Source organism: Centruroides sculpturatus, unplaced genomic scaffold (genome assembly GCF_000671375.1).
Source record: "Centruroides sculpturatus isolate CEXI.00-Female unplaced genomic scaffold, Cexi_2.0 scaffold596, whole genome shotgun sequence".
NCBI classification, from domain to species: Eukaryota; Metazoa; Arthropoda; class Arachnida; order Scorpiones; family Buthidae; genus Centruroides; species Centruroides sculpturatus.
Window position 1 is genome coordinate 153,708 of NW_019384881.1, and position 7,907 is coordinate 161,614.

Genomic DNA, 7,907 nt, shown 5'->3' on the forward strand with positions numbered 1-7,907 from the left:
GTTGTTCTTGTTTTCCTTTGGAGTTGCTCAAGATCTGTGTGAGTCCAATGTATAACTCCAAAAGAGTATGTGAGTACTGGGATGACATATGTGTTTATTGCTTTAACTGTGTGTTTTGCATTTAACTGTGTTCTGAGAATAGCATTTAACCTAGTTTGGTATTATTTAATTAATCTTTGCTTTATTTGTGTATGTTCTGTTAGTCTGGCCTGTTGGAATCCTAAATACTTGTAGAACTCGCCCTCTTCCATGGATTCAATGTTGTCTCCATTTCCAAGTGCAAAATCTTTTTTCTTCAGGACTCCTTTTTCTATGTGAAGTGTTTTGCATTTGTCTAAACCTAACTGCATTTGTATGTCTCTGGTGTATGAATGTGTGATTTGTAGGAGCTGCTGTAGTTGTTTTTGTGTGGATGCATAAAGTTTTATGTCGTCCATGTACATGAGATGTGAGAGTGTAAACTGTGTTGTTTTTTTCGTGTCTGATATTGTAGCTGTATTGCATGTTGTTTAACATGTTGAATAATGGGTTCAGGGCTAGGCAGAACCAGAGAGGACTCAAGGAATCTTGTTGAAAAATTTTTTGCCTAATGAATATTTCGTTTGTTTGTATGGAAGTGTTACTAACCCTGAGATGAAGTGTTGTTCTCCAGTGCTGCATAGTGTTTTGGAAGAATGCAATGAGTGCTGGATGTATTTTGTACATGTGTAGGATATGTAGTAGCCAACTGTGTGGAACACTGTCGAATGCTTTTCTGTAGTCTATATATGCCATTTGTATGTTTGTGTGTTGTTTGTGTGCTTACCGTAGAATGACTGAATCTATGAGTAACTGTTCTTTGCATCCCCTGTGATTTCTACGGCAACGTTTTTGTTGTTCTGTAAGAAAGTTGTGTTCTTCAACATGTTTGTATATTTTGTTTGTGATACAGGATGCCAATAATTTGTAGTGTGTTGGAAGACATGTAATTGGTCTGTATTGTGTGGGGTCTGTGGTGTTGTTGTTTTTAGGTTTCATGTAGGTGATGCTCTGAGTAAGAAATTTTGGCATGTCTTATGGATTGATGATGTGTGTTAGATGTTTAGCTAGTTTCTGGTTCAGTGATGTAAACTTTTTTTCACTAGAAATTGTGAATGTTGTCTACACCAGGTGTCTATCAGTTGTGTGTTCTGTTAACAGTGTAGCAAATGTCATGTATGTTTATTTCAGCACAGGGCATACTTGGTATGTTATGCAAGTTTATGTTTTCCTCCTTGATCCAGCCTGCATCAGCGTTGTGTGTAACAGCATTGGACCAAAGAGAAGACCAATAAGTTGTGAGTTCTTCTGTTTGTGTGCCACTGTGCTGTGTATTAGTGTTTGTTTTGTTACTGATTTGTCTGTAAAAAAGTTTTTCATTGTTTGTGAATAATTTATTTTGTTGTTTCCGTAGTGTACATGTTTTGTATCATTTGAGTCTACGTGCTTTGGCTGCGAGTTTTTGTTTTAGTGTATCGATGTATTCTGTAATGTGTGTGCTGTGATGTTCATGTTTTGTGTGTGTATTGATTTTTCTTGAAAATGTTTTTGAGTTGTTTCATTAATTTGGGTGTTATGTTGTTCTTAGTGTATTGTGTCAGGCTGCCTAATTGCTGTCTAATGTCATTTATGTTTCTATTCGTCTCTGCCAGGCAGGCTTGTGATAGAATTGTGTTTTGTGTGTGTCTGTCTGTGATTATATTTTCAGTCCATGGTGTGTCACTACTGTGACTGCTCCAGCATAAACTAATGTATGAATGTCTGAGAGTGTAGAAATTGAATGAATGTAGTGTGGTAGCGAGTGATTGTTTACATAATTTAGTGTTTTTCCTACTGCCTTTGACGTGTTGATTTTCAGTATTCGTGGTCTTTGTGTGGGATCTGTACCTGTATATTTAGTGAGTGTTTCCTGAAATATAAGTGATAGTGTATTAACTAATTCTATGTCGATGTTATCAGTGATGGGTGAGGAAGTGCCTGTAATATCATTAGTTATAGTTGTTGTATGTGTGCTATTATCAATGCTTGTTGCTGGATTATCCTGACAGGTTACGTGATCTTCATTAATAATGTTAAATGTTTCTACCTGTTTATGTATTTGATCAGCAACCTGTTGTGATCACTTTTAGCTTCTCTCTATAGACCTTACTGGCATGGGTGTCCCTACCTGGAGCTTGTGCTCCAGTTTGCATTGCCCTATGAATTAGTAAAATTACTGGGCCTATCCACTACAACCAGGTTGTGACCATTGGAGAGTTATTATTATTATTATCATTATTATTATTATTATTATTAAACAGACATTAACACCTATGATCAAATTTATTTTACATTTAATTTCTTAGAATACATAAAAATGCATGACTTGTAATAAAGAATAAACAAACGTCATCTTATTTCATCAGTGCTGCTGCAGAAAATGAAATACAAGCATAAGAAACACAGCAACTGTGATAAAAATACAAAACTTCACAATTAATAGAATATGCAAAAGTTCACGTCACACCTTTCACTTTGTGATGGCACACCGATTGCGGAATACTGCTCTAGATTAACCTTCATATCTTGTGATTTTGAAGAACATCAATAGTTTCTTTTGCATACTTTATACAGATCAATTATATAAAAAATATAAAAAAACAACAGTTTTAAAAGTAATGTGCAATTCTCAAACAGTTGGTCTATGAATACTTTATCCAGTTTTAAATAAAAATGTACAGTAAGATCTTGACGCTAGTTTTTCCAAATGTTAGTGGTCGTTTGTGGGTTAGTGCCTGGCTGAGTAGCATTTTCCAGGTTCTACTTTGCTTTTATAATGCATGAGTAGAGCTAGTTTTCTGTAATGGTCCTTCCTGGAAGCATTCTCATTGGCAGATTGCCCATGTGTTGCATTCCTGTGAACAAACAAATTAAAGATACTAGTTCTTAAAAGGAACCCTCGAAATTGTATTCTCTTGAACCTCTCTGCATTACAATTGTTTTTTGAACTTTATACTAGAATTTCATCACAAGACTGTTATTTATAATAAAAGACAACTTTATATTTTGTGCAGTATGTTCTGAAAAATAAAACATTTTTTACAAATTAAATGTTGGATTCTGCTAGATTTAAACAGTAACCACAATAACTTTCATGCATAATAGGAATATACTTTTATGAGAGATATGGATTTTAAATTTACTCTAGATTCTTGTGATTTCAAATGAGTTACTGGTATTTAGATTGGGACTTTGTTTGTTAGTGCCCATATATATGCTGGTTTATGGTCTATGTCTACTTTGTATTAAAAATCCAATCCAGTATTCATAATAAATTTGTGAATGAAATAATAACAGTGTAATCAGACTATTAGAGAGGTTGAGGCGCACGTTTTAAACGTGTAAACGTGTACGTGTGACGTTCAGCGCCACTTTCCCGTAAGCCTAAAAGTTTGACAATGGTGTTTGGATAGTCGGTGGAATCACGCTCGACATTTCAAACACCATCGTCAAACTTTTAGGCTTACAGGAAAGCAGCGCCGAACGTCACACGTACACGTTTACACGTTTAAAACGTGCGCCTCAACCTCTCTATTATTGAATTATTAGAGTTGTTTTGATGTATATAGTAAACGAATATCAAAACTTTTCATTCCAATAATTTTTATCAAAAAAGTTTTGTAGTAAAGTAGGCTAAAAGTTTGTTTCTGTATATTTATGTGTGTTGCCATTTATCTCATAGTCCAGGACATTTCATTGGCCCAATTTAATTTGAGTTTGTTTAATAGATGGCTGATTCTTTTTCTTCTTACACTGTAATTGTTTGGAAGTCTAAAATTTGTGAAAAAGAGTCAACATGCTTAATGTAATGTATGGACATGGTAAACTTGTATTGTTAGAAATGTACAATTATTAAAGAACTTAGTATCTTGCTGATAATTTTAATAACCCTTCTGTTGACTTTTGTACTATATTTTATCTATAATAACCTATACATATAATAACGTACACAAGGCTAATTGAATAGTTAGATAAAGTAGTTTGTCTACAGGTAGGTAGTTAGGCTGCCATCTAATGATAACATTTAATTTTTAACTTAAATTAAAAATTAAGATAGTCTTGTTAAAGCTTGATAAATAATCAAACAATTGATTTGTGTTGCTACATTTAACAGTTTTGAACATAAAAGTGTCAACTGCAGTTGCAGATTTGTATAAATGTTTGCAATATCTTAATTTCAGTAGGCATATTCAAATAAGTATATGTATGTCTTTGAAAAAATTATTTGTTTACTGGACAAAAATTGTAATTGCTGTCTGTATACTTTTGGAACATAAACTATTGGATGTTAATTTTTTTTTTATTAGAGAGACTTATTTTATTGGATAGCAATGTTACATGATAGAAATAAATCTCCATAAATTATTTATTAAAGAATTTATTACTTACTATTGACCAAAGACTGATTTCAATGGCACTCTGTGATTGGCAAGAGATTTTTACAATCTGCATGTACAGTAGAGCATCGATTATGCGACTTATTTGAAAACTTGGGTTGGTCGGATAACCGAAAAAAATACATTATTAGTATAGTATATTAGTATATCGCTATTAACCTACTTTGCGTTGAATTTTCATCGGTGTTAAGCTTAACAAATTTTTAAAAAAATAATAATTGTGACTATTGTATCGTTAAAAATTATTTTAAAATTATTTTATTGTTCACAAAACAAACAACCACATATAGTTAGAAAATGAAATCTTGTTTAAATACTGGTCTCCCTTCTATGATCGAGCCGTGTTGTTAGCTAAAACACGCAAAAATTTAACAAAAATAATATTAAAGGAGCCAAGACATAGCCAAATATTGTAATGCCACATCACTAGCAGACATTTGAAATTTGCCAACTAGAATGGTTGGTTAATTGATGTGACGGTTAATCGGGGGTTGGATAATTGATGCTCTACTGTAGTTTAAATTTTAGACATTAGACACAAAATATTAGACAAATTTTTTCAAATTGTTTGTAAGTTGGATGTTTGAAAGTTAGGGGAACTCCTATATACAAAAATTATAACTTTTTATAAAAATGCAATGAAATATTCTCTAAGCTATAAATAATATATTTGCACATAAAGATAATTTATAAAATGAAACAAATCTGTAAAATANATATTAAAATTTATCCAAAATTAACAATAATCTAGGACATAAGAAAAAATCAAGTAAACACAGTCGAAGGGAAAAAGAAAACGATCCAGGTGATAGAGAAAGAAGAGATCAGTGAAGGCAGAAATGAGAAGATTGTGAAGGGAGAAAGCAGAGATAAGATTGCTGAAGCAAATGCACTTCGTGCTATACTTGGCTTGCCTCCATTACGACCATAGATTTTGTATATAACATCACATAATAAATATATCATAACTGTCAATGACCATTTTAAAATTGTTTTTAAATCATGTTCATTTTTAGTTGTACAGGAATTGTAATTTTATAATTAAAATGCTTAACTAAGAATATTTTTACTAAATATTTTTTAAAACATATATCAGTTATACAATAAACTATAATAATTGTCTGATATAGTTTTCATTATATTTGAATCAGATGCACAACAATCAATAGCTTAACAAACTACTTATCAGAGTACCACTTAATTAAATTTCTATTTACATGAATTATGATAAATGAATTATTATAGTTACTAAAATAATTATCATACTTTAATATATTTATTGTTATATTTTGGAAATTTTCCAAAACATTCATCACTCTACATTAATAAAATTACTTATTAATTTTGTGAATATGTATGCTAATTCATTTTTCTGGCTAAAAACTACAATTCCAAAGTTATGTCAGATCTGTAAACAAGAAATCATAATACAGTGAAACTTCCATTAACGGACACTGCCGAATAGTGGACATTCCTACTCAACGGGCATTTTTTACAATCCTCAAACCCTTCAAATAGGACATCTATTATATTTATTTCTAAATAACCTACGCTGTCGTCCATAAACAATTTCACGAAAACGTTAAGTCGCGCCTTGAATATTCCGAAAGAATTAAATTCGTACAAAATATTTTAAAACTAAAAGAATTGGTTCAAATACTATTTCGGAAGACGAATTTTGACCGTAGGCGTCAAATAAAGACACTGAAAATATGAATTGGGAGGGAGCAGATGGTAAAAGAGTAGGCATATTGTTCTGTTTATCTGTTAGAAAACACTAATCTGGTAAAGTTGTCAATCATCGCTTATCGTCATACATATTAATGTTATTAAACTTTGTTTTATTGTTGGAATTAAGCTTACGCTACCAAGAAACCATAACTTTTCCCGAGTTGTTCAAGAATTGTAGTACAGTAGTAACGAAAAATAAACTTAAAACGGTTCCGACATCGTAACCGAAGGAAATTTGCCGGCCATATTAAAGTGTGAGAAGTTATGCCGTATTCAAGCATTTATGACATCATTTATGGTCTGAACAGCTTTATGGCGGCTTAGGTGTAATTTTCATTAGATTTATTTAAAAATATCAAAAATGTTCAAAAATTTACACCTACTTGATAACTACAAAGTAGACAAATTCCTATATCGATTTTTATTAGTAGCCTAAATCATAAAAGATATTATAAATGCAAGAAATCGAACACATTTTTCACCCCTTAAAGATGCTANCCAGTATCGGGGTGGCCTCCAACTTAGAAGGAAATAACGGATTGACGATCCTCATCGCTGACCGCCAAAGACGGACAACACGGTTAGATTCTACAATCTACAAATTAGTAAGTAGAATTCTCTCCCTTCTCGCAGGTGGACTAGGGCTAATTCCTAAATAGATACTAAGAAGGATCAAAGAATATCCTCTATCGTAAATGTACGAGATGTAGCCGGAAAACCGCCTATTGTAACCTCGGTTAGAGATTAGTAGTATTTTTAATTATTGTAACCCTTTCAAATATATCATTAGTTAATTAAATATATATATATGTTATCTTAAATATGTGTGTTTACTCGTACTCGGTCAACACCTTATCGACTTATCCGCGACCTCCCACTCGATTTTCGCCCTCCTAAATTGCCATCCACTGACCCTGTGAGCGGGACTCACCGCCCCGTTGTCGGAAAACGGTTTAGGCTTTGATGCATAAACCCCGATTCTCACACTAACAACAGTGTAATGTTGTTATTTTGTCAAAATTATTATGTTGTTTTAACTACTAAAAAATGGCTGCACCATGTAAGAAAACTGCCAGTAATATATTTATTATATACCAAAGACATTCAAATATAAAGCTCCTACATATTACTATAACATAGACTTAAGCCATTATATTGAAAAGTCAATACAAACTTAGCATTCCCCAGATTATTTTTTGAGGTGAAAACATACAAGTCTGCCTGACCACTTTGCCTCTTAGTGAAATAAGTGCTCTTATCCAACATATNTATAAAGCTCCTACATATTACTATAACATAGACTTAAGCCATTATATTGAAAAGTCAATACAAACTTAGCATTCCCCAGATTATTTTTTGAGGTGAAAACATACAAGTCTGCCTGACCACTTTGCCTCTTAGTGAAATAAGTGCTCTTATCCAACATATTTCCTAGAAAAATCACTACTTCTGTTCCTAGCTGTAATCAAGCCGTTAGCTTATTCGACACTATACTAGTTGTAGTAGTTTTTAATTAATTAAAATATTTTTCAGTTATTTATACAAGATGGCTGTATTATAGATCAGGGGTGTCCAACCTTTTTGTTTCTCTGGGCCGCATTGGAAGAAGTCAAGGAGTTTTGGGCCACAAGTATATATAATATATACTTGTGGCCCAATATACAAGTATATTTAAGGATTAACATGTCTAGATTATAATAATAAGTATTAAAACTTTATCAC